Genomic DNA, 26,654 nt, shown 5'->3' with positions numbered 1-26,654 from the left:
GCCCGAACGGCTGAACAGAATTACTAGAAATTTGGCAGAGAGGTAGTCCCTAGGTCAAGGAAGTGCCTTTTGTAGGTTTGGTGTAAATCTGTTCAGTAGATTCTGAGAAAATAGCCTTTAAATCAATATATATATCTGAGCCCGCTTACGGTACGCTTACGGTACGCTTACCGTACGCTTACCGTAAGCTTACGGTGGCGTGCGCGAGCGCGATTCTGATTGGCTCTTAGATCTTAGTAAACATTCGAATCGGCCGAAACCAGGAAGCGGCGTCCGCCATTTTGTCTCTCGCACTGAGTGTTGTTTATCAAACATGATGGCCAAAAACATGTTACGGGGCTGTTTTGACAACTCCCTCCCACATAGTCATGTTGAGGGAGTCCCCAAACATCCCCCAAGAGCAAAAACGGTTTTATTTTTTTTTCGGCAATTTCGCGGGGTACGCTTACCGTACGCTTACCGTACGCTTACCGTAAGCTTACCGTACGCTTACGGTAAAAAAATAAAAATAAAAAAAACACTATCCACACTTACCCCACCCCCTGTGCTTTTGGTGGCCGCAGGCCACCAAATGTGCAGGGCTTATTAATAGAGAAAAAAAACGTAATTTTGGCAACATGAAATTATAAAATCGAAATAAAAAAAACACTATCCACATTGACCTCACCCCCTGTGCTTTTGGTGGCCGAAGGCCACCAAATGTACACGGCTTATTAAAGTTGATAAAAACCGTGCACGGAACGAACTGCGTTAAGTGGGCGCGCACGCCACAAATGGCGTAAAGTAACTTAGCATTTAAAAAACCGTACAAATTCACTGAAAAAACCATAGGTTTCACACACGTTATAGTTAGGAAATAGCATTTAAAAAACCTTGCTAATTCACTGAAAAAACCATAGGTTTCACACATGTTATAGTTAGCTGGACATGTTACTGATAAAAAACCAATGAAATTCCCCCGTTATAGTTACTGTAGGCAACTATAACTCACGCGACCGTAATCCTCTGCTGATGACATATGTGTCTTTATGAAAAAAAAATATTTGTAATATATGTATAGCTAAAATTTAATGGAAGAAGATATGGGCAAATAAGTGTCTAAATACAGTATTAGCATCAGCAGAGGATTGCGGTCGCGTGAGTTATAGTTGCCTACAGTAACTATAACGGGGGAATTTCATTGGTTTTTTATCAGTAACATGTCCAGCTAACTATAACATGTGTGAAACCTATGGTTTTTTCAGTGAATATATATATATATATATATATATATTCACTGAAAAACCATAGGTTTCAGGGGCGTTATAGTTAGCTGGACTTTTCACTCGTACAAAACCATAGAAATTCCCTCGTTATAGTTAGTTCAGCTAACTATAACTTGCGCGCCCGCAATGCACTGCTGATGACGTCACATATTACATCACTCATGACATGGTCAGTGACATCACTGATGACATCACTGATGACATCTCAAATGACATCACTGATGACATCATCCAGTGAATGTGTATTTTTCTGAAAATTACATATGTTTTATATATGTATATCTCAAGGTCGATGGAAGAATAAATGGGTATATAAGTGTCTAAATGGATGATTTGTTTTTGAAAAATTGAGTGTGTAACTGACTGATTAAGTGTATCATAGTGAATACATGGCTTAGTGAGTAATGTTTAAATATGTAAATATCTGTATCAGTCTCTCACTTTGTGTATAAGTGGCTGCATGGGTTGGTGAGTAGCTACATGAGTGTCTATATAGGTTATTAGTTGGTTTTTTGAGTATCAGTATAAGTGTCTGATGTCTGTATGGTTCGGTGGGGGGTATTACGTAGTGCATAGGTGCATGAATGAGTGACTCACTTTTTGTATGTGTTGAAGACAGCATGTGTGCAGGACTGTATGGGTGGATGAGTGTGTGCATGGGTGTGTTAGTGAGTGAATGACTGTCTCAATAGTGTCTCTATGAGTAACTACATATGTTTTAAACTAGTATATGTGACTATTGGTGTATATAAGTGAGTATATGTGAGAGTGAGAGATTGAAAGAGTTCCTGTATGAATAAGTATGTGTTTCTATAAGTGATTGTTAAAAAGACTAAGTATGTATAAGTTTCTGTAGAAGTAAGTGTGATGGTGTGTGTATAACTGTATATGCAGGTAAATGGATGTTTGATTCCTTATTAGCATGAGTGACTATGTGTGTGAGTAACTTTATGGATGAGTGGAGTTGTGTAACAGGATGTATAGGTGTATGAGTACATATGATGAGTGAGTACATGTATGAGTGACTGTATAGGACTGTTGGTGAATGAGTGGATGTGGATGTGGATCTTACAATTACTGAATAGGTTGTTGTAACTGGTATTGGTATGTCCATTGTTTTGAAAATTTTAATTTCTATTTTTGAATGTGTGTATCAAAGGTTATATTAGGGGAAGAGGAGGTCTGCCACTCTATCACAAGGATGATGTCATCAGTGATGTCATCAGTGATGTCATCAGTGATGTCATGAGTGATGTCACTGACCATGTCATGAGTGATGTAATATGTGACGTCATCAGCAGTGCATTGCGGGTGCGCGAGTTATAGTTAGCTGAACTAACTATAACGGGGGAATTTCTATGGTTTTGTACGAGTGAAAAGTCCAGCTAACTATAACGCCCCTGAAACCTATGGTTTTTTCAGTGAATTTCTAAGGTTTTTTAAATGCTAATTCCTAGCTATAACGTGCCTGAAACCTATGTTTTTTTCAGTGAATTTCAAAGGTTTTTTAAATGCTAATTTCTAGCTATGCCTACAGAGATAGGACATGTGAAGAAAGAAGGAAAAACGCACAGAAAGAAAAAAAAGAAATGCAGAAAGAAGCAACAGAAGTCCTCAAAGACGAAGAAAAGTGCAGGAAGAAGTATAACGTGCAGAAAGAACAAACAGAAGAGCAGAAACAAGCCTTGTTGCAAAATCATCCTGTACCCTCAACTTTTTCAGACGGATACTGGTGGTAACTGAGTCTGACTAACCAGTCCTAGAGCCAGTGCTATGTTAAAAGACACTCAGAATACAGTGAAAACACCTACATACACTAGGGCACACTATGTGTTGGGGTCCCCCTGTGATTAGCATGACCTCCTCTGTAAGCCCCTAGTATATAATAGGGCAGGGGATTAAAACTACCTCTTAAAACGCACCACTGGGCGTGTTTGAACACGTCACCTCATGCCCCGTCCCCTCCCTTCCCCACTGTGTAAACACGCCCTCTAGCCGTTTTAAGTTGGGAGATTAAGTCCCCTTGAATCCTGAGGGTTCCTAGGGTCCAACTAGACCACTAGGTACCTCCAGTAAGCGCCACAGAGCTGCGTTGCAGAGAGGTGTAAAAAGTGGCACGGCCTGCACCACCTCTCTGCAACGCAGAGCAGTGGGGCTTACTGGAAGCACCTGGTGGGCTAGTTGGACCCCAGGGTCCCTCAGGATTGAAAGGGAATTATTTCCCCAACTTAAAAACGCGCCACAGGGCCTGTGGGCGTTCTGAGTTGAGAGATTAAGTCCCCTTGAATCCTAAGGGTCCCTAGGGTCAAACTAGCCCACTAGGTACCTCCAGTAAGCGCCACAGAGCTGCGTTGCATGGAGGTGTAAAAAGGGGCTTGGCCTCAGAACACCTGTCTGCAACGCAGCTCCCTGGCGCATACTGGAGATACCTGTTGGGCTAGTTGGCCCTCAGCGACCCTCAGTATTGAAGGGGAATTAATTCCTCAACTTACAACTGGCCAGGGGGCGCGTTTGCAGAGTGCTGCAAGGAGGGGGCGTGGCCTCCGGCGCGATGCCGGTCTTTTATTTACAGGGGTGTGGAATTTTCCAAATAATCTAGTTGTCCAAGGGACAAAATGCCACTGAGATCTACATGTCCTGTAAAATCCACTTGTCCCACCTACCCCCGTTCCACATCAAACCTAAGGGCTCCGGCTGACAGAGAAACATTAATATATTTTTGCTTTATTAAAATCAGTAAACCATTGAATGCTGTGCAATAATAATGCTAAAGGAAAACTTGTCAAGCGATATTATCGCGTCCCTGCCCCCCTGCGCCCCCTCCCCTTAACCCTGACGACAATTCTATTATTTATATTCCCCTTCTTTTCCATTTTTTTTGGCTGTGTATTTATTTCCACAAAATAAGTACATTTCAAACCATACGTAATGTACTAATTTACCGTCACCCTTGGCTGTGTATTTATTCCCACAAAATACGTACATTTCAAACCATACGTAATGTACTAATTTACCGTCACCCTTGTAAAAACGTATGGGTGGGATATAAAAGGTGTCAGCCAGCGTGCCTCCTGCCATTTCCCCCTCACTTTTGCAGCTGGCCAGACGTGAGCCCTACGTTCCTTGCAAATCGGTGAGTTGTATCGAAAAAGAAACAGCAAAGTTGGGAGCTTCCTTTAATAATAAGAATCGTTTTTTCGTCAAATGTACCCTCTTTGCAACATTAATCAATTGTGTAATGTATATTTGTCGGTGTGTTTACGCAGTTATGGGCTGAAAGGTAATAGCTAACTATTCTATATTAGGACTTTAAGTTATAAATTGCAAGTCACCAACGGATGTCTCTTTTGAAAGCATTAATCTGCAGATCTGTTCCCATCCTATGCACTCTGTAATCGACTTCGTACATGTTCTTTGCAGCAGGCATATTAACCCTCTGCACTAACTTCACCGAGGTCACAACCTCAACTACACAAAACACGGATCTTTTCGCCAAATGTACCCTCTTTGCAACATTAATCAATTTTGTAATGTATATTTGTCGGTGTGTTTATGCAGTTCTGGGCTGAAAGTTAATAGTTCACTATTCTATATTAGGACTTTAAGTTATAAATTGCAAGTCACAAACGGATGTCTCTTTTGAAAGCATTAATCTGCAGATCTGTTTCCATCCTATGCACTCTGTAATCGACTTCGTACATGTTCTTTGCAGCAGGCATATTAACCCTCTGCACTAACTTCACCGAGGTCACAACCTCAACTATACAAAACACGGATCTCTTTCCAGGAGGCCTGGTAATTGCCGGCGGAAAGAAACGCTGCAGCAGGTGCTTCGAAAGCTTTTAGTGCTGACTGCGCCGTGTGCGACAATGTTTTTTTGCCCATAAGCCAAAGGAGTGAAAGTGTAGGAGTCACATGTCACCCATACTGGTAGGCAGTAATTTAAGAGTGCTTGGTGTGGAGAAGCACAAACGCAGAGTCGAAAAAGAAACAGCAAAGTTGGGAGCTTCCTTTAATAATAAGAATCGTTTTTTCGCCAAATGTGCCCTCTTTGCAACATTAATCAATTTTGTAATGTATATTTGTCGGTGTGTTTATGCAGTTCTGGGCTGAAAGTTAATAGTTCACTATTCTATATTAGGACTTTAAGTTATAAATTGCAAGTCACCAACGGATGTCTCTTTTGAAAGCATTAATCTGCAGATCTGTTTCCATCTGCGGTATGAAGGCTCCGGACCCGCGATGTTAAACCCGCGTTACGATGGCAGCGCGTGAATCTGAATTCGTTGTAATGGGTGTTTCCCCCATGAAGCGGTGGTAGCGCAGCGCGCCTGCTTGCGATACGCTTTTTTGACGTCCTCATCTGAGGCGCCGAGGCGGGCCAGGCCTAGGCTTTTGTACTAATTAATCTACCCACGCACGGTTGCTAAAAATATAAATAAAAGAAAATCGCAGCACCTCCGTCACAATATCACACAATTCAAGCGGGCAAAACTGCTTATTTTACCTGAATGCTTATTGCAAGCCTCGTGGCGGCCACGGACTACTGCTTGCAGAGGCTGAGTGACGTTTCACTCCCCCAGCCAATCACTGGCTAGAGCCCAGTCATGGGCTGCTAGCCAATCAGATGCCGCCAAAGGCTCTCTGCAAGCTTCGGATTGGCTGTGAGCCCCAGAGTGCCCACAGCCTGTTGTTTTAACGTGATTAAAACGTGATTAATGTCTACATGTCCATCGGACATAAATAGACAATAAATCTTCTTGCCCGTCAATATAAACAACATGGTTCGGGCGTCGGGCGATATGATTCCCCCACCCCATTCTCTCAAATATGGTTCGTGATATCACAGCAGAAGGCTTTTTCACATGGTAAAATCACCTTAGAACACACCACAATTCCTAAAATGAGTATGATACCATCAACAAATAATTTATAATGTAACTAAAGTCTTAAAACCTTCTATTAACTGCAATGCTTTTTAATGAGGTGCTATCATGTATATTGGTCCCAAGATGGCTGCCAACACTTCTTGGATGAAGTACTGACAGCCAATCAGATCTCACGATGAGATGTGTGGTTAGGCTCCGCCCAGATATGTATATGATTTTACTTTTGATTTTCTCAGGAACTACTGAACAGATTGACACCATATATGCAAAAGGCACATGCCTGACCTGAGGACTACCTCTTTGCCAAATTTCAAGTAATTCTGTTCAGCCGTTCGGGCTGTACCTTGGACTAAAGGTCCCTATGGAAAATTGCATGGGGAAAACGTGTTTTGGGACTCCCCTTTTTTCTCAGCCCCCGCTTGACGAATCCCCCCGAGACTTTCAGGGTAGGAGCGGAGCGGAGCGCCCCACCTATTTTGAAAATTTCGTGAGGATTCGACAACCGGCGCCAAAGTTATTCCAAATAGAATGTTGCGGATTTCCTATGGAAACACGGTCCTAACTATAACTATCTACTGGCGGCCGCCAGTAGATAATATATATATATATATATATATATATGTGACCAAGGCTGCTTGTCAGCCGAAACGCGTCGTCCGGTGTGAATAAACTTTACACCTTCTTGCAAACAACGGAGTGGCTCGTCTTCTTTCCTTTGATCTATGGGGAGAACCTCGGTGCAATATATATATATATATATATATATATATATATATATATATATATATATATATATATATATATATATATATATATATAATTTTTAACAAAACTATGGTGGATTTGCTATTGACGATCTGCACATCATTGTGTCTCCCAAAAAAACTCTACAACGGCAAATTAAGTCTTGGGTGCAATCTTAGTGTCAAACACTCATCCACCTAGAGTGTAACAATCTGGATACACAGAGAGAATTAGAGATAATTGGCCCTGCACCAGAACATACTATTTAGAACAAGACACAAAGGCACACCATATATATCACTATAATCCAATGTGTGTCATGACACACATTGGATGATAGTGATATATATGGTGTGCCTTTGTGTCTTGTTCTCTATTACCTACTGGCGGTCGCCAGTAGGTAGTTATAGTTAGGACCACGTTTCCATAGGAAATCCGCAACATTCTATTTTGAATAACTTTTGCGCCGGTCGACGAATCCTTGCGAATTTTTCAAAATAGGTGGGGCGCTACGCTCCGCTCCTACCCTGAAAGTCTCGGGGGGATTCGTCAAGCAGGGGCTGGGATAAAAGGGGGGTCCCAAAACGCGTTTTTCCCATGCATTTTTCCATAGGACCTTTAGACACAGCTACAGCCCGAACGGCTGAACAGAATTACTTGATATTTGGCAGAGAGGTAGTCCTCAGGTCAAGGAAGTGCCTTTTGTAGGTTTGGTGTAAATCTGTTCAGTAGATTCTGAGAAAATAGCCTTTAAATCAATATATATATCTGAGCCAGCTTACGGTGCGCTTACCGCACGCGTACGGTGGCGTGCGCGAGCGCGATTCTGATTGGCCCTTAGATCTTAGTAAACATTCGAATCGGTCGAAACCAGGAAGCGGCGGCCGCCATTTTCTCTCTCGCACTCTGAGGGGGGAGCTGATAAACAAATGCCAAAAACATATAAAGGGGCTGTTTAGACAGCGCCCATGCACATAACCATGTTAGTTGAGTCTTCAAAGATCCCCCAAGGCAAAAAACTGTAATTTTTTATTTTTCGAAAATTTCGCCGATTACGCTTACCGTACGCTTACCGTACGCGTACGGTAAAAAAATTTTTTTAAAAAAAATCCACACTCTCTCCACCCCGTGTGCAAATGGTATATTAGAGCACAGCATTTCCCAAAAAAATGTCAACAGATTACCTATCACAAGGAAGCGCATAATATGTCCTCCATGTGCGCACGGTGCGCGAAGCGCATCGTGCGTACATGGCCCATCTAGCGTAACGTGGGCACGCGGTGCGCGTAGCGCACCGCGTGCCCACCGTGCGTGCATGGCACTAACTGCGTAAAGTGGGCGCGCGGTGCGCGAAGCGCACCGCGTGTTCACTGTGCGCGCACTGTGCGTGAAGCGCACCGTGCGCGCACGGAACGAACTGCGTTAAGTGGGCGCGCACGCCACGAATGGCGTAAAGTAACTTAGCATTTAAAAAACCGTACAAATTCACTGAAAAAACCATAGGTTTCACACACGTTATAGTTAGGAATTAGCATTTAAAAAACCTTGCAAATTCACTGAAAAAACCATAGGTTTCACACATGTTATAGTTAGCGGAAATTTTACTGATAAAAAACCAATGAAATTCCCCCGTTATAGTTAGTGCAGGAAACTATAACTCACGCGACCGCAATCTTCTGCTGATGACATATGTGTCTTTATGATAAAAAAATACTTGTAATATATGTATAGCTAAAAATTTATGGAAGAAGACATGGGCAAATAAGTGTCTAAATACAGTATTAGCATCAGCAGAGGATTGCGGTCGCGTGAGTTATAGTTTCCTGCACTAACTATAACGGGGGAATTTCATTGGTTTTTTATCAGTAAAATTTCCGCTAACTATAACATGTGTGAAACCTATGGTTTTTTCAGTGATATATATATATATATATATATATATATATCGCCACAACTCGCCCACACTCCGTATGCTGGAAAGACGAGGCGAACCCAGATTCTGTGAATGTAAGTTTTATTCCGTGCCCAGCACCGCCGCCATTACGCGTTTCAGCTCTACACGAGCCTTGATCACATGATACACCACATGATTGTCATTACACCTTTTAAGGAGACAGTACACAGAAAGGGAAGGCGGGTTCTCCCGCGTCATGGGAATAGACATAGAAAACATCTTTTACTAATGTAACGCAATTCCCTTAATAACTGTATAAATACCTGTTTGTTTTTATCGAAGATACAGTTTTTTTGTTTGTGTAATGTAAACAAAGTGCTACTTGTGCAAAATACCGCTAAGTGCAAAATTGTGCAAGTGTTCTGGTCTAAATACCAAAACGAAGTACATGGTCAAATGAGATATGAATAAATAAATAAATATATAAATATATTCATTAAAAATTCACATACGGTTAAAAAACAGGATTTTAAAACAAACGATACCAGGGTTTAAATAAACGTTCATAGTTTTGTATAAAAAAAATCCTACTAAATAAAATAGTGGTTCTTGAGGAAACCATCTATATATAACCTTGTTGACACATGAAAACAGACTGCATTAATGTCTTATTAATATCCATAATGGATAATTACACATAGCAAAACAAAAGTAGCACATTAAAATTAGAATCTACCTGATGTCATCTTTAAAAGGTGTAGGGTAACCTAAAAGTGCAATATTGTGCAATAAATAATCATAAAATTATTTGTGTTAAATAAAAAAAGTCTTAAATTGATCATAGGTTAAAAAGGAACACAGAGAAGAAGAGCGCTAGTGATTCAGTGGTCAATAGACAGCAGGATTGAATGTTGATAAGAATAGATTTTCACAGGTGAGTATAAAAATCCTCACTGAAGTTCAAACCATTTGGGATCTTACTGTCTAATTGAATTATGTATCGTGTTTCAAGTTTCCTTAATAAAGAATCACGATTGCCACCTCTCCTTAAAGGAGGGACTGAGTCAATCAAAAAATATTTGAGTTCACTAGATCTCCTAGAATGTACTTCATCAAAATGACGTGCTACTGGGTAACTGGGATCACCATGGTTGATGGCTCGAATATGCTGCAGAATTCTTTTATGTGCTTGTAATTTTGTACTGCCCACGTAGCGTAAGCCACATGGGCATTCAAGTACATAGACAACAAATTCTGTTTTGCAGGTAAGTTTTTTATCAATTTTAGTCATCCTCTCACTCCATGGTGTAGTATATTCAGATTTGTTAATCCCATGTTTGCAAGCCTTGCAACTAGCACACTTAATGAAACCTTTGCTAGAAGATAACCACGATGTGTTTTCTACCAATTCAGGGCTGCTGCTAACCAATTCATCCCTCATAGAGCGTGCCTTCCTAAACGTCAGATTGGGTGAACGACATAATGTGTCTCCCAAAATGGGGTCACTTCTGACCAACGCCCAATTTCTGGTTACAATTCTTCTTATAGTCTGCTGTTGTTGACTATATGTCAGAATTAATCTCGGGGATTCTGAGGTATTAGGGTCGATAGTCTGATCCCTAGATGGTTTTCTGGTTAGAGCCTTAGACCTGCCCTGATTATTGGCTTTAGATATAGCTGTATCTATCATTTTTGTGGTATATCCGCGATTCAGGAACCGTTCTCGGCATTCTGATTGTGCCTTGAAACAATCCAAATCAGTGGTACATATTCTTCTGATGCGCAGCATCTCCCCAAAGGGGATACTGTGAATCAGGTGTGCAGGATGATGGCTAGTTGCATGTAGGAGGGAGTTTCCAGCCGTCATTTTCCTATGGAGTCTAGAGTGTAGGTGGTTATCTAGGACAAACAGCTCAACATCAAGAAAACAAATACTATTGGAACTAATTTGACCTGAAAATTCTAGATTCAAATCATTGTTGTTGATGTCATCAATAAATTGAAGAGCCCCAATCTCCGGGCCCTTCCAAATGATCAGAAGATCGTCAATATACCTGTACCAACGGATTATGTGGTTGTGAACGACCTCTTGAAACGATGCCATGAGGACCTGCTCCTCCCAAAGTCCCATATGCAGACAAGCATAGCTCGGGGAGAAACAGGCCCCCATCGCAACGCCTCTGATCTGTTGGTAGACAATTCTTTGAAATAAGAAATAGTTGTTTTCTAGGCACATGGAGATGATTGACATCAGCATTTTGTTATGTTCCGCAAAACAAATGGGGCGTTTGTTTAAGTAGAACTCTACAGCTTTGAGACCGTCTCTATGGTTAATGCTTGTATAAAGCGAAGAAACATCCAAAGAGATGAGTAGGTAGTCATCATGCCATACAAAGTCCTCCAACCTGCGCAAGAGATCACCCGTATCTAAGATAAATGAAGGTAATTGTCTCATAAAATCCTGTAGGAAAAAATCAACGTATTTACTTGCATTTTCTAAGATACTATTACGGGCTGATATGATTGGCCTCCCAGGTGGTATGAGTGCGTTTTTGTGAATCTTTGGTATAAAATACAGGACTGGCATAACAGGGTTGTCATTTTTGAGAAAACGAAATTCATTCAATGTTAATAGTCCCTTGCTTTTCCATGCCAGTAGATTCGAGTAGAATACTTTCCAAAACGCTTTGACCGTGATCATATCACTCCTTCTGTAACAATCAGTTACATTAAGTTGGTTAAGTGCCTCTGTCATGTACATACTGCGTGGCCAAAGGACAATGTTGCCACCCTTATCTGACTGTCGGATGATTGTGTCCTTATTGTCCTTAAGTTTTTTTACTAGACAGTGATATTGGTTGTCTTGTGCAGTGTATTTCTTTTTGATCGACCCCTGCTTTTTATGTAGAGATTTCAGTTCCTGTGTGACTTTGTCATGGAATAGGTCGATATTATCCTTGATCATGATGGGGCAAAATGTTGATTTTGGTTTGAATGTTGTTAGTGCCCCAACTTCCTGTCGCATTATTTCTTGGCTGAATGATGATATACCATCGCCAGACTCTTGTTGTAGATCGTATATATATAATGCACTTATAATAAGGCACACAGGATAACCTTCTCCTCTGTGAACGGAGTAGCCCATCCACAAAGATTCAAATCGTCTTGAGTGTTGAAATTGCTTACTGAATGGTTTCGGATGCTAATGGCTTTTATATTACTTACCTTTCATCCTCAACCACCTTTAGCCATCCTTTTTAACACAATTGCGCACTTGGGGACATGGTAATGCCATCACCGGTGTGAATATTGTTTCCCCGATTTAGGAATTAATTTAGTGTATGCCATTTAAACCAAGATGCCCCTCGCCATATCTGTGACTGGAGGAGAGGTTGAAGCCAAAACAATTTCTCTAGATGGGTAGAGAAACAGAAAATGGCCTGGGAATTTAGAAGTGAAATGATTAGCCAATTATGCTGTGCCAGAATGCCCTAATTGTTTTTCATTACTGAAGTGCATATTTAACACATCCCCCTGACAACTCAATAATAAGAGTTTGCACAGCTAGAAAGAACAAATTTGTTTAGATTGTTTAAGGTATGCTGCAAGCCCTGTTGGATCCCCAGTAAGAAGTTCTATGGTGCTGAAAGTAGAAGTGAAAACCATATGCTCCAAAACCATCTTTCTTATGACCTAACTTGTAACTTTGATCTATGTATCAAGTTTTGAATTTAAAGGGGTAGATTGGTGACTCCAATGTGGCAGTAAGTACAAAAATCGGTGAAATTCCTCTGCTGAATGAGGAATGCAAAGTTGAAAGGTGCATCTATTAATGCATGGATTGTCATAACCTCTACCAAGAGGATGAAATCTTTTTATGCTTCCATGCATAACATTTATGTAGCGTTAAACCATATTGGTGTACTCAGGCAGTCGCTGGATGGCAGCTTCTGGTCTATGGCTACATAAATCTCACAATTACTGTGTAAGATCGGATGGGCCAATTCATAATGTCAAAGTGCAACAAGAACGGAAGACATTTGCAGGTAGGTGTAATGTGCGCATGGTTCCCTGATTTACAATTTTTTTTTGCATAACCCTAACCAAAAAATAGCAAAGTATTAAAAAGCTTATGAACATGTTTGCAAATCATGCGAAATTAGTAATTTGCCTACGTGCGCTACCGAAGTTCCAAGCTTAAAACCTACTCGTGGTTAACTGTTCTGAGAAAAAGAGATTTCTCCAAGGTCTTAGTAATTTATTTAAATGCACATAAGGGATCCAGAGGGAGATGCCCAACCAGAAATGTACGACTCCCTAAACAAACAGAAAAAAATTAAGTATATGCCTTGGAACCCTCTTTGGGGTCAGTGGTACGTAGAAACATGTTGACCACATAGAGGAGGTATATTTGTTTAAAAAGAAACGTCCTCACTTGTTTTTAACCCTATCTATAATGAAGCATGTCACCCTCGGGTGAGTGAGGATTCTTGTCCTTAAAGAAGTGTTTTTCCTCGAGATACTGAATCCTTCTGTAGCCTTTCTTTTCTATCCCCTTGTTAGATACCAGACTTAGTAATTTAATAGCAATAGTGATCAAAATGTGTGCTTGTTTCAGAAATTATATGAAAACCCACCCAAATGTATGCAGGGCTGGACTGGGAACCAAAACTAGCCCTGGCAAAGTGCTCGGCCGGCCCCCACCCTTCCCCTGGGGGGAGGGGGGGGGGGGGTTGGGGGTGCCGTCGAGCTCTTTGCCAGGGCCGGTTTTTAGCCGATTTTGTTACAGGGCCGATTTTGCAGCTATTCTGCAAAAACGGCCCTGTAACAAAAATGGCCCCCAGGAGCCCAAAACCGGCCCTCACCCGTGTGGCGCACTGGGGGATTGCCCGGTGCCCACGACAGCCAGTCCGGCCCTGAATGTATGTCTTTCAAAGGCAAAGTTATTTCAGCTTACACCAGTTAAATATCTAATTTATATCTGGTAGGAAAAGCTGTTCATTACTACCAGGGTAAAGAATATCATGTGCTTCTGTTTGGCAAATTAACAAGTCCCACTGCATAATTTGTTCCATTTGTGGTGTAAAACACACTTCCATTGCATCGGTCATACCGTGAGCAGCCCAAATCTGCTTATGCACTTTGCACCGGTGTAAAGTCGGCAAAAGTGAAGCAAACCAGCGCAGAGTGTTGATTTGATATTTACTTTCCAGCCCAAGACATGTTTGCACTGGTAAGTTGCCTGAAAGTAACACAAAGTGTTGCTTAGCGCTGCATTGTGTTCTTTGGGTCAAAGGGGCATACGATGGGTAGTATATAAGGGTTCCCATGCTACCACCTATGATGGAAAGCCCTGTCTATTACAATTGATAAACAGGGCTTTGTGCTAAAAATATGCCTCCTCAAGGCAGGTGCAACGTAGCAAAAATATTTTTCTCATACTTTTCAGACTTTGCATGTCTCTTGCATGGTACAGCACACATTCAATTTAATGTCAGTCCAAGCATAGTGATTTGCACCTCCATTGTAAAAACCTATGCTAGAGCACACACACACACCTTTCTTTGCACTATGGTGCAAAGGTGTGTGATGGTGCAAAGCAGCCAAATTGTGTGCTAGCGCTTGGGAAGAGTGCAGCAGGGCCATATCTTTGTAGATATGGCGTCTCCTGCCCGCTCCATTGCACACAATGCCTTCCTCCATCTCCTTGGATAAGGGCTTGAGGAACTCTTCCAAATTATGGCTGCCTGTCTGGCTACTATCAGTGCCAAATCCATGTATCTGTTCATCACAGTGTTAGATGCGATGTATGTTTTAGAGATGGAGAAGAAGAAAGGAGAAATTGAAGAAAATATATGTGAATAGAGAAAAAGAAGGACTGTTCGGTGGTGAGTGTGTACTCCTCAATTTCGCCTACAAATGAAACCTTTGTTCTCCATCTTGATGCTGGGCACAGGCCACCAAGGAGTGGATGAAAGACTGAGCGACAGAGAGGCTCAGAGAGGCAAAGGCCCAAAGCGAAAGACAGAAAGGTTGTTTGTCTGATTCTCACCCACATGACTTTAAGAATAAACAAGTCAGCGATATAGCTCTGGAAGCTTATCTTAAAGCTCTTAGAATGGTATGAATGGGCAGCAGAACAATAAAAGAGAGACCAGGAAAGAGTAATGAAGGAAACATAGTGAAGTGAAGGGGGAAGGGGCCTTGCGGGTGGAATGGACTGGTCTTCCCTTTGACAGAAGAAACAGTGTTCCATTGGTAGCCAACTCTAGGCGTCTGACAAACAAATGCAGAAGGGACCATTATGAACGATAATGGGAAATGGGACAGGTACAAGATGGTGCACTGATCAAGAGATACTAGGGCAGAAAAGAATTTAAAAAAAAAACTATGTGTGTACAAATTTGTATGGCTCTATTGGAGTCGAAATAAAGTATTCCTGACATACAAAAAAAAAAGAGATACTAGGGCAGGCATGAGAGTGACCCTGGTAGACAGGAGCCTGTCCACTTGCTGCAAAAATGAAACATCACATGATCCTCAATTTATGTCTTACATTTTGGTGGAAGCAACGGTGAAGAAAGAAATATGGGGGGCCGGTAGCAAGGCTTCTGGGGGACAGAGACCACTGGATTTGAGAAGTCAGTTGCACCTTTTGTAAGCTAGTTTTGTTCATGGCTATATTGCAGTTTTGTAACTCTGCTCTTTGCTGAGAGGCAGCCGTGGATACTCGCACCTTGTGCTTGCTTTTTTTTCTTCTTCATATTATTTTAGAGCAATAGCTTACCCAACATTGATTGCATTTCAGGATTTTGAAATGCCCAAGCCCTGTTGGTTTTTGTTTCAGGAATGGTGCTGTGCTGAAGATTCATGCGAATCCAACTGCGCATTTGGGATGTGCAAATTGCCCTTCGCAGCATTGCTGCCACAGTTTCTAACTCAGTATAGAAGCAGCGGTTCAGCCACGAAGGGGTGGGTATTTTTAAACTATGTAATCACTCCATAGAGATAAAGAACTGTCAATTAACGCTACATACAAAACACCTTACTAGACACTGTTTATTTGAAAACAGTTAGAAATGCACGACATATTAGAAGTCTTATATCGCCTGTGCTTAGTACATTAAACAACTCAGACCAAATACAGATTGTGAATAATGTTTTGTGACATATATGTACATGTGTAACAAGTTTAACAATGTGCCTCATAATAGACAATTGAAAACAGTCAACACAATTAACATGCATACACAAAAGTTTGTTTTAGCGCCCAAATATATGTACATATATGTCACAAAACATTATTCACAGTCTGTATTTGATCTGAATTGTTTAATGTACTAAGCACAGGCGATATAAGACTTATAAGACAAATAAACAGTGTCTAGTAAGGTTTTTTGTATGTAGCATTAGTTAATAGTTCTTTATCTCTATGTAGTGATTACATAGTTTTAAAATACCTACCCCTTCGTGGCAGAACCACTGCTTCCATACTGTTGTAATTCCCCAGGTTCTGCATGTTACTGGGACACCCCATTATTGTTAAGGATCGACAGTTTCTAACTCTGCAGAACTTCTCATTATTGGGGCAGACAAGGCGCATGTACATCTACTGAACTCCTATTTGGCTGCCTGTTCTCCATGCCATGCAAACCAGAGCAGGGGGTGTGCATCCGTTGCATTTCTACTCTTGCTTGCCCTGCCCTTCCCCTATGTTAGGCCTACGTCACTACCTCCCGGCTGTAGGGAACAGGGATGTGTGACAAGCGCAGCGCGCATTTCTGTTACTTACTATCAGAATAGGAAACATGTGTCCTAACCAGTCCCTGGATTGCTGCCAGGATTTCACTTGCACTGGAATGAAATGAGTGTGCACAGAACAATGTGTGCTCATGGAAACAGATTTGGGGCATACTCATATTCAGCTTGTAAATTAGCATATGCAAAATGTGTTTTTAGCTGCAATCTGTGTTAGTGCAGATTGGAAATAAACTCTTTATGAATCTAGTTCGAAGTGCAGCATTTCCTTGACATTTGTCTAGTGTTCATGAACCTTTTCTCCACATGAGCTTCGATGCGCATTAACCAGCTAAACTAACTCTTCAGAACTAATTTTTGGTATATTTATTTTTGTATGGGTTTAAGCTTGTCCCACTCACCTGAGAGACTGATCTAAATACAACCTGGTGAAATATTACTGGTGACAAATTACTGTTTTTAAGGCAATCGACCACCACAAATACTTATCAAAAAGGTAAAACAGCATTTAAAGCCCTTTAAAAAGGACGGTATTTTAACCAATTTTTTAAAAAAAAGGGTCCCAGAAGCTAGTATGCTTCAGCACCCATTTGTAAAATATGTTTAGTGGCCTCACAGTGGTCGACAATTATTGTAGCAGCCCCCTTCATTGTCAAAAGACATTAAGAAGTGGCTCCTTGGCTGGAAGGTAGAGTGGTCCCTCAGTTAAATTGGTCATGAGCAATGCCAGATGCTAGTTGATGAAAAGCTTCAACTAAATTCACAGATTGGTTAGAGTTCATCCAGCAGAGCTAATTTTACAATTTTAGTACCCTTGGGGTTTCCTTAGTAATACTACACTTACCTTGGGGGTAACAGGGTTAGCAGTATAGCCCTGTACTATATGATCAAGCAGATATACATGGCACAATTTAGAAGAATGTAAATGATTACTGGAAGGGAAAGCTAACATGGTTGGATTACATAATGAAGCAAATGACAAAGATGTGTTCAATGAATAATGGAATAGATTAATAACAGCTCTGAAATGAGCAAATATATTGTAAAAGACAATGTGCTCATATTGTTATTTTGTAAAAGACAAAAAGCAAGATTTACGGTTTGGCGGACAGCGTATTCCGTTGCAAAGGTGGCGAAGTAACCTGCTCGCCAAACCCTTTGACGCCCCCCTCATGTAGACAGGCAGCCCTTAAGCATTCTGTCGCCAGAGCCCCTGCTGGCTCCCTCAATGGAATACTCTCTCCAGCGACCGTAGGAAACGGGGCACACTACAATGTATACCTTAAATAGGATGGGCAATGTTATGTCTTTTTTTCCAGTGCCTCTACGCTAGGAAAACCCTGACGGTGAGGGCCAGGAAAAAAAACCTAAAAGGAGCCCTTCACCCTGGGAGAAAATCAGGGTGAGGGGGTTATTCATTTTATATTTTCCAAAAACAAACTCCCACTTTAGGAGTTTGTTTTTGAAAAACGTAGAAATATGGTGATCGCCATCAAAATCGACGGCGGCAGTCTGCCAAACTTTTAGTATATTGACTAGAACCACCATGACAGTGGTTCCTTTTAATGTAAAGAGATGGCCGCTGGGACAACAGTTATCTCTAAATTTGGCAGACAGTAGTCCTTCAGGGTGGCAGAGGTAATGTCCTTTTCCCTCTTGTCGGCCAACCATTAAATCAGCCCCAAGGGTTAGTATTAAGAGTTTGGTGAATAGGTTACTCGGTCTCAAGCTTTATGGATAGTCTGTCTGCCTTAATACAAGTTGATTATATTCTATCAGACTTGTAATAGGGCGGACAAGATATTCGTCAGTTTAGTGATGGAGTACCCATCCACAAAAATGAAAATCAGGCCCAAAGTTATGTAAAACGTTGGTGGGGTTATTTGAGAGACATGGCTGGATGCAAGCGTTAGTTCTTGTTGTTTGGTTGCAGCTCATATAGGAGCTGCCATTATTTTTAGCCTTAAGTGTGAAGGGTAATGGGTAAGCAGATGTGAAATTGAATTTGTGGCATCAGCATAAAGTTTTTTTTTTAATGTAGTGAGGCATTTTTGAGCAGTAGTGAATCAACCAAGGCCACTATATGGCATGATGTTAACCCTGACTGGGTTTCTAAAACGTATACTTTTCAGGAGATTTTTGGAATATGCGATTTGATAAATCCAGTCACAAATTCAGTGCTAAATCGTAGCATGTAATCATGCCAGCTTTCGAATTAGTTGAGGTAAGGAATCAGTGGAATCAATTATTGAGGCTATAGATGCTTCTGTTTATTAGCAAATGTAATTATTTACCAATAATATATTTGTGAACTTCAAGCAAGTAAAATTAATGGAAATAAATCCAATCATCACTCCACAGTCATACTTGAAGTTAATACAAACAGAGAACAAAAACAAAGGGAAACTAGATTGAGAATTAATTTTTCTCATGCAAACTTAATTTTGCTTATACCCGGGAACATATTTTTGTTTCAGAATGAGGGTACAACTTGCCCACTGTTCGTATAGTAAACGTATCAATAATAATGATAAGTGGCTGGGCCTGTTTTGGTGTCCATGTCATATGATGCTCCTCGTTTTCTCATTCTAGCTAACCTACATTGTTTTTTGTGTGTGCAGGAGATCCATGTTAAAGGTCTATTACCAAGTGCTGTACATGGTTTTGATATATTACTCATTAACAGCTGCAAGCCCAAAGTGGTACTCCAATTAGTTGATTATGGAGGTGGGGGGAGGTGGGGCTATTTAACTTGCACCCAAGTGAGGAGGCTGCTACTGACTGTGCATGTTAAATCTATGTTATGACTAGAACCCCTGATTGTATGTGGTGTGTATGAGAGTGCCTGAGGACATGACAGGTCGGGTGCCGAGGATGGGTTCTTGTCTGAATGTATGTAGTCAGTGAGGTTGTAATGCGCTCTCAAGGTTTGCCGGTAGTTACTGCTGCTTTCCCTGTGTTTTCGATGCATGTGCTCCCAGTACTGCATTACTCATTACCTCATCTCCTTGTAGAATTTAATGTAAAGACAAGTTCATGTGTCTGATTATGAATTAATATCCGTTGGAGCAGGAAGCTCCCTTTAGTCTTACTGGACAAGTATACTAACAGAACAGCAAGTATTAAAAATCATACTACAAACATAATTTTGCCTAAAATATTTTATGAAGTTAAGACTAGATTGTCCAGCAGTTGTCTGTATTGCAGTGCGCTCCCTTGAAATGGCAGTAACCTATGACTAAAGTTTGCACATTGAGTTTATTGTTTTCCCTGGAAGGAATGGGGCTAGTTTTAAATCTCAGTGGTCCCTTGGTCAGAAATCAACTGTACTGGATAGGAGCTGATCCCTTTGGCTTTCGTATTGTTCACCATTTACTTCAAGGAGCTCTGTGTAACTGTGTAAGCAAAGGCTGGGACCAGAGGCAGAAGATTTCACTGCCTCCCATGAAGGAGTAATCTCTTCACCCCCAAGAGTGAGGAAAGAGTCTGCTGTAGTATCCTGATGGAAGAGGGTGGAGATAGACTGTCCACCACGGAGACAGACTGAGATTATCGACAATGAGTACTGCTGTGAGGAGCTTGAGAAGCAAGTCTACCAAGACCAGAGGCTATAGATCACTGCTCAACCAAATGACAACTTCCTGTGTGAGGCACACATGCCTCTGTGGTCGTCATTGCACCAGAGATCCACAGTGACCAATTGTGACTCTCTTCAAGAGGTATAAGTGACCGCTGCTCCCTGTGATCGATGTGTGTCCCCTGAATTCATTAACAGTCATTGTAACCAAATGTGACCCCCTTCAAGAGGACTGTGGGCTACTGTGTCCACCTGTCACTCCCAAGGTCACCTCAGACCATCTGCAATTTGACGTCTCAGTCCTTGAGCCATCAATGTAATTGATACCTTTGTGCACTCCTGCAAGTGTCACTGACCACCTTAGCATAAGGATCCCTGAGGCTGGGCCCTGTGGTAGCCATTTCACTTTTTTTCAGCAGCTGCAGCCAGCCAGATGGACTACAAGCATTCGGGCCCTGCTTTCCCTTTTTTTGTGTTAAAATAACCTGTCCTTGCGACCCCAGCTTTGCCGATTCTTAAACTCCAAGGAGCCCAGAAGAATGGCTGCTGCTGACACAAAGGGAAAGGTGCTTGGACAGCCCTGGCACCCTCTCCTTAGCTCTGCAAATATTGTGAGAATACTAAGCCTGGGCAAAGCACTACGCTACGCTCGCGTAGTTTGCGAAGTGTGCGCTACTTCGCACTATGCGAATTGCACGTAGCACAGTGCAAACACGCGTAGCGTAGCGGTCATTTTTTGCTTGCTCGCGGTCCTCAACGTCAAGTTGGCGACCGCGAGCAAGCAAAATGACATCCCGGCGAGACTTTTTCCTCGTTCGCGATCAGCAACATCAAGTTGCCGATCGCGAACGTGGAAAATAAACCTCCCGGTGAGCTTCTCAACGCGGGGAGGTCAGGTTTCTCATTGCGAGTGGTCGCGTATGCTTGCGACCACTCGCAATGAGAAACTACCAATCCGCGTTGAGAAAGCTGCCGCTCGAGTAGAAATCTACTCGAGCGGCAGAAAACGACCGCTTGCACTGTGCAAGATGCAGTTTGCACTGATTGCACAGTGCGGACAAGCATCTGGCACTGTGCAATCAGTGCGAACAGCATCTTGCACAGTGCACTACGCAGTTTGCGAAGCTACGCGTAGCTCGCGTAGTGCGAAGTGCACTTCGTGTAGCTATGCGTAGCGCTACTTTGCAAACTACGCCCAGGGTTAGAGAATACTGCAGCATCAAGATTGTACAAGATAGCTGACTGTTCTGCCGCACCTACCAGCACCAGAAATCGTGCCTTGGTCGGATCATTCTGAATTTCTTACTTCCACTCTGTTTGTCTCCTAGGTCGTGTAATGCATACACACCCATAGAATTGTACACATTAACTAAGAAAGGTACTGGAATGATTGGGATTTATGCCATAAAAATTTCTGAATTTACTAAGCATATTTCCTTAACTGTAAATAAAGTCATTTACCTTTTATAAAAAAAAATAATGCCACTTGAACAATATATTTCTGTGAGTTATATATGCGCTAGCTCCCTGTGTGTTTATCCCAAAGCACACATCCCAAGAGTAAGCCTTGACTGCTCGACTTTGCAGCATTCTGTAAGTCAAAGTCTATACTGTGCAGTTGGATGCAAAAAACAGTAGAGGAGATTTATATTTGTTAAAGTCATTTCAACTTTCATTTCATGTAGATTATTTTATCTCTATAGAAGCAGGAAGGAAACATTTGGATTTGATTGCAAGCTGTCAGGGTTGCTTTGGGTCGAAGGTGTTGCGGATATGACCTAAGCTTAATGAAAATTCTGAAAATGGAGTCAGATGGTAGAATCTTTGTAATTAAGGAAAGGCCTTATTATAGAATGTCTGAATCGGCATCTTGGAGTCTGGCTAAAAATAGATATGCAAATGATCATAAAATGAACTTTAAACCTTTAAGTTGCTAATAGTTACACAGTTAGCTAATTTGTCTATACTCTGTTTATTAGTCATTGGGATACTTATATTGGTAAATATGACTATTTTGGAATAGTTTGTATTTCTAAATCACTCATTACTTTGTTGCATTCCCGTTTTTTAAAACAATGTAGCAATACTGATCTGAATGTTGCTGCGTTAAGCGGGCAAACAAATCCCCGCTAGAAGACAGTGGATCTTATGAATTTTATCTTTTGACTCAATAAACCAGATGGGTTATTGATTTCCAACACATAGTAGGAAAATGGTTCTGCTTTACTGAGAGCGTTTTCTGGTAAAGTGTAATAATACAAAATATTTGAAAAATAGCTGATTTAAAATGATATTGAATCATAGTAACAGATCTTTTTACTTTGTTGTTGCACAGCTTTGTGCAAATACACCAACTTTGTGGCATTCTGATTGCACAGTATATTGTATCATGAGCCTATCAACATATGGAAGTGGGTTATGACTGAATATGGAGCTGGCAGATGGGTACAATGGCTAAACTCCTGGAGGAATTTAAGTTTGATTTCGGAATTAAAAAATGTTTCTCAATCATGTTTTTATATGACAAATTAAAACATTCTCCCTACTCGCAGTGGAGGAAAACGTATATATTTAAAGCAAACACGGTTGTTTGTCAGTACTAAGTAAAATACATTAATGTCAATTATTTGCAGGTTTGGGCTTTTTAAGAGGCATGGCTGCAGTATCCTTGTGCTTGCCTCTCACAGTATCTTGTATTCGTTCAGTACAGTGCACATTGCTTATCTTAGCCCGAAGCTTTTTCATTAACAATGCCAAGGTTCATCACAATTCCACTGTGGTTAGACTTTAATAACTAGCAATGCATTATGGATTATTGTCTTTATAGTTCCAGGTTTTTTCATTCCAAATAGCAAAGAGTTTAATGATTATACACCTTTAAGATGACTGGGCTTCAGTAGGCTCCACAATCCTAAATTTTTCATCTGTCTTTCTAAATCAGTCACTAATCCGTGGATCACTCTCTCTTGTGATCATCAGAGGGATTCTAGCCAAAAAGATTCAGCATCCACAATTTATTTAATAATTTATCGTTAGCAAAGGGCACAAACTTTTTATTGCTGGGATTATCTTGAGTCAAGTGCCTTCTCCAATATTTGTACAAACCTAGTAGAAACCTTGAAGGTGCACTCCCTTAACATTTGTGTCTTATGTTTATCTATCTATCTATCTATCTATCTATCTATCTATCTATCTATCTATCTATCTATCTATCTATCTATCTATCTATCTATCTATCTATCTATCTATATTTTTTTTCCACTGAAAAAAACATAGGTTTCAGGCACGTTATAGTTAGAAATTAGCATTTAAAAAACCTTAGAAATTCACTGAAAAAAACCATAGGTTTCAGGGGCGTTATAGTTAGTTGGTCATTTCACGCGTACAAAACCATAGAAATACCCCCGTTATGGTTAGTTCAGCTAACTATAACCCGCACCCCCTCAATGCCCTGCTGATGACGTTACATATTACATCACTCATGCCATGGTTAGTGACATCACTCATGACATCACTGATGACAACTCAAATGACATCACTGATGACATCACTGATTATATCATCCTTGTGATAGAGTGGCAGACCTGCTCTCACCCTAATATAACCTTTGATACACACACTCTAAAATACAAAATATCATTTTCAAAACAATGGACACACCAATACCAGTTACAACATACCCATTCACTAATTCCAAGATCTACACACACATCCACTCATTCACAAAAAGTCCTGTACAGTCACTCATACATGCACTCACTCATCATATGTACTCATACACCTATACATATACTTACACACCGCCACTCATCCATAGAGTTACTAACACACATAGTCACACATGCAAAGAAAGTATCAAACATCCATTTACTTGCGTATACAGTTATACACACACCACTGCACTTACTTCTACAGAAACTAACACATACTTACTCTCTTTTTGTTGTTGTTGAATTTACCTTTCGTACGGTACATCAGTGTGATAAACAACCATCCTATCTCAGTATACTTAGGTACATATACATAAAACACCTTCCCGTACCAGCTTAACCATGGTTATAAACCCCCCCTCAATAACGTTGATGCAGGCCGTACTCTCTTTATACAGTCCAATCTTTAGCAGTCCATTATGGCAACATATGATGCAGTCCTCTTTTTACCATAGAATGTGCAAGTGCAAGTCATGATGGCATACACATTTACCTCAGGCATAACATCTCCCCAGTCAGACCACCCCAGCTCTACCCCCCACATATATTGTAGAAAGATTCACACCTCGTTCCCAGCGCCCCCCGTCCCCGCACAGAACCGCCCCTCAATTTCCCCCCAGCAAGGTGCCAGAGCAGGGTGTAAATATCTCCACATTGCTTGTCCCTTGAGCCCCCACACTTTCCTCTTCCCCTCTCCCCGCTGCCTGTTCAAGCAAATATGAAGTGAGCGGGCCCCAAATGTCTTTCGGTCGTGACTTAGTGGGTAAAAGGTCAGCATAGTCTTCCGTGTGTCCCTGCCATGTAGTCAATGAATGAATCCACTCTTTAAACTTAGGAACATGGCCCCTCCCCCACCGGCACGCCACCTGCCTTGTGGCTAGCAGCAATCCCATTGATAAGAATTTTTTATATCGTGTGATTACCTTTTGCGTCAGCCCCAGGAGGGCTAGGAGTGGACAGGTTGGTACTCGGACCCCTATCATGCTCGAGATACCCTCGAACACCTGCACCCAGTATTCCGCCACCAGGGGACAGCTCCAGGCCATGTGCAAGAAGTCTGCCCCTTCCTGCCCACAGCGCACACAGCGATCACTTTCCCTAAGTTTGAACCTGTAAAGCTTGGCTGGAGAATAATACAATCGGTGCAAGAATTTAAAGTGTATAAGTCTTAATCTACTGTTGCCTGTGATGGCTTCTGTCTGTGTGCAGCTAAGTTCCCACTGTTCCTCAGTCAATGGGGTAACCAAGTCCCTATCCCACTCAGTACGTGCTCGAGTAGAGAGGGTGAGCTTAGCTTGCAACGTGTGTCTATAGAGGAGAGATACAGCATGCTGGGGGGGCGCTGCCTGCAAGAATGCATGTAAGGGAGCTAATGTAATGGGTTCTGCAGGAAACTCCGGGGTTACCGCCTTAACACTTTGGCGGAGCCGCGTAAACAGAAATGTATTCATGACAGTGGGTGTGCGTGTACCGAAGAATTGCTCCTGTGAGCGGAACTGTCAGGGGCCCCACAAGACTTACCTCTGCTTGTGAAGCGATTCCGCAGAGACGACAGGAGCACCCACCCTAGTACCCACCTGACCCCCTAGGACATAAACCCAACAGGGATGAGATGGACGCCGGGGTAGCAGCCAGATGAGGGCGTAGTGTTGTGGTCTGAAGCGGACAGGAGATCTCGTGGGCCACTGGGGAAACAAAGGAGATTCCAATTGGGAACAACCCCCACGAATGCCCTACCTCTATTCCCTAAAACACACACAATTGCCAGGACTCACCAGTGTTTCTGTGGTCTCTGGTTCAATCAGGGATTCCGGTCGATCAGGGATCTGCTTCAGCAAGGGCGATGAAAACAAAGGTTTGTGGTGAGATACAGCGCCTCTGGATCAGCACCCAGTGTGCTGGCTGCATTGCTCTCCCCAGTAACAAAGAAGGTAGCGCTTCTGCGCAGATATCCCAAAACAAAGGGACCAAAGAAAAAGGTGCTTTGAGCGTGGAAGCCAAAGAACAGAGAAACCAAGGGATGGCGCTCCAGCGCGGACGCCACAGAAGAAGGTAGCGCTCTCCTGCGCTGATGCAAACAAGGGTGTAAGGAACCCACGGGGGATGGCGCTCCAGCGCGGACGCCACAGAAGAAGGTAGCGCTCTCCTGCGCTGATGCGAACAAGGGGTGTAAGGAACCCACGGGGGATGGCGCTCCAGCGCGGACGCCACAGAAGAAGGTAGCGCTCTCCTGCGCTGATGCGAACAAGGGGTGTAAGGAACCCACGGGGGATGGCGCTCCAGCGCGGACATCACAGCGGAAAGGAAACAAGTTTGAAAACCAACAGCCACCTGGGTAACAGCGGTCCTCCGGAACTTCCTTCGCTGCAAGCCTCGATAGAAGGAATTCGAAGCACCGATCCGGCGGGGAACGCGAGTTATAAGTGTTTCCCCCGGAAGTGCTTCATTGACCTGTAGTGACTGGGAGAACTAGACCGGGGCTCCACTTCCGCCCGGAAGTGAGTATCCCGGCGCTTTGTGTGTGTCCTAGCGGAAATGTCGGGGAACGGCAATCGCCGCGAACCCGACAGAACCCCCTCCCAAAACAGGCCCCCCCCCTCCCGCAACCCCGAACCTCAGATAGGGTAAGCAGGGCGAGGGCTCAGGGGGTGTTGCAGGTGAAAGGCACGGACTAGCGCGGGGGCATGGCGTACGTGGGACAAAGGCTCCCAAGAACGCTCGTCAGGACCGTACCCCTTCCAGTCCACCAGGTAGAACAGCTTACCCCGGACCCGGCGGGACCCCAGGATGGCCCTGACCTCATACTCCACATGGCCC

This window comes from Triturus cristatus, chromosome 10 (genome assembly GCF_964204655.1).
Source record: "Triturus cristatus chromosome 10, aTriCri1.1, whole genome shotgun sequence".
NCBI classification, from domain to species: Eukaryota; Metazoa; Chordata; class Amphibia; order Caudata; family Salamandridae; genus Triturus; species Triturus cristatus.
The sequence above is the reverse complement of the archived record's forward strand: the minus strand, read 5'-3'. Positions refer to the sequence as shown.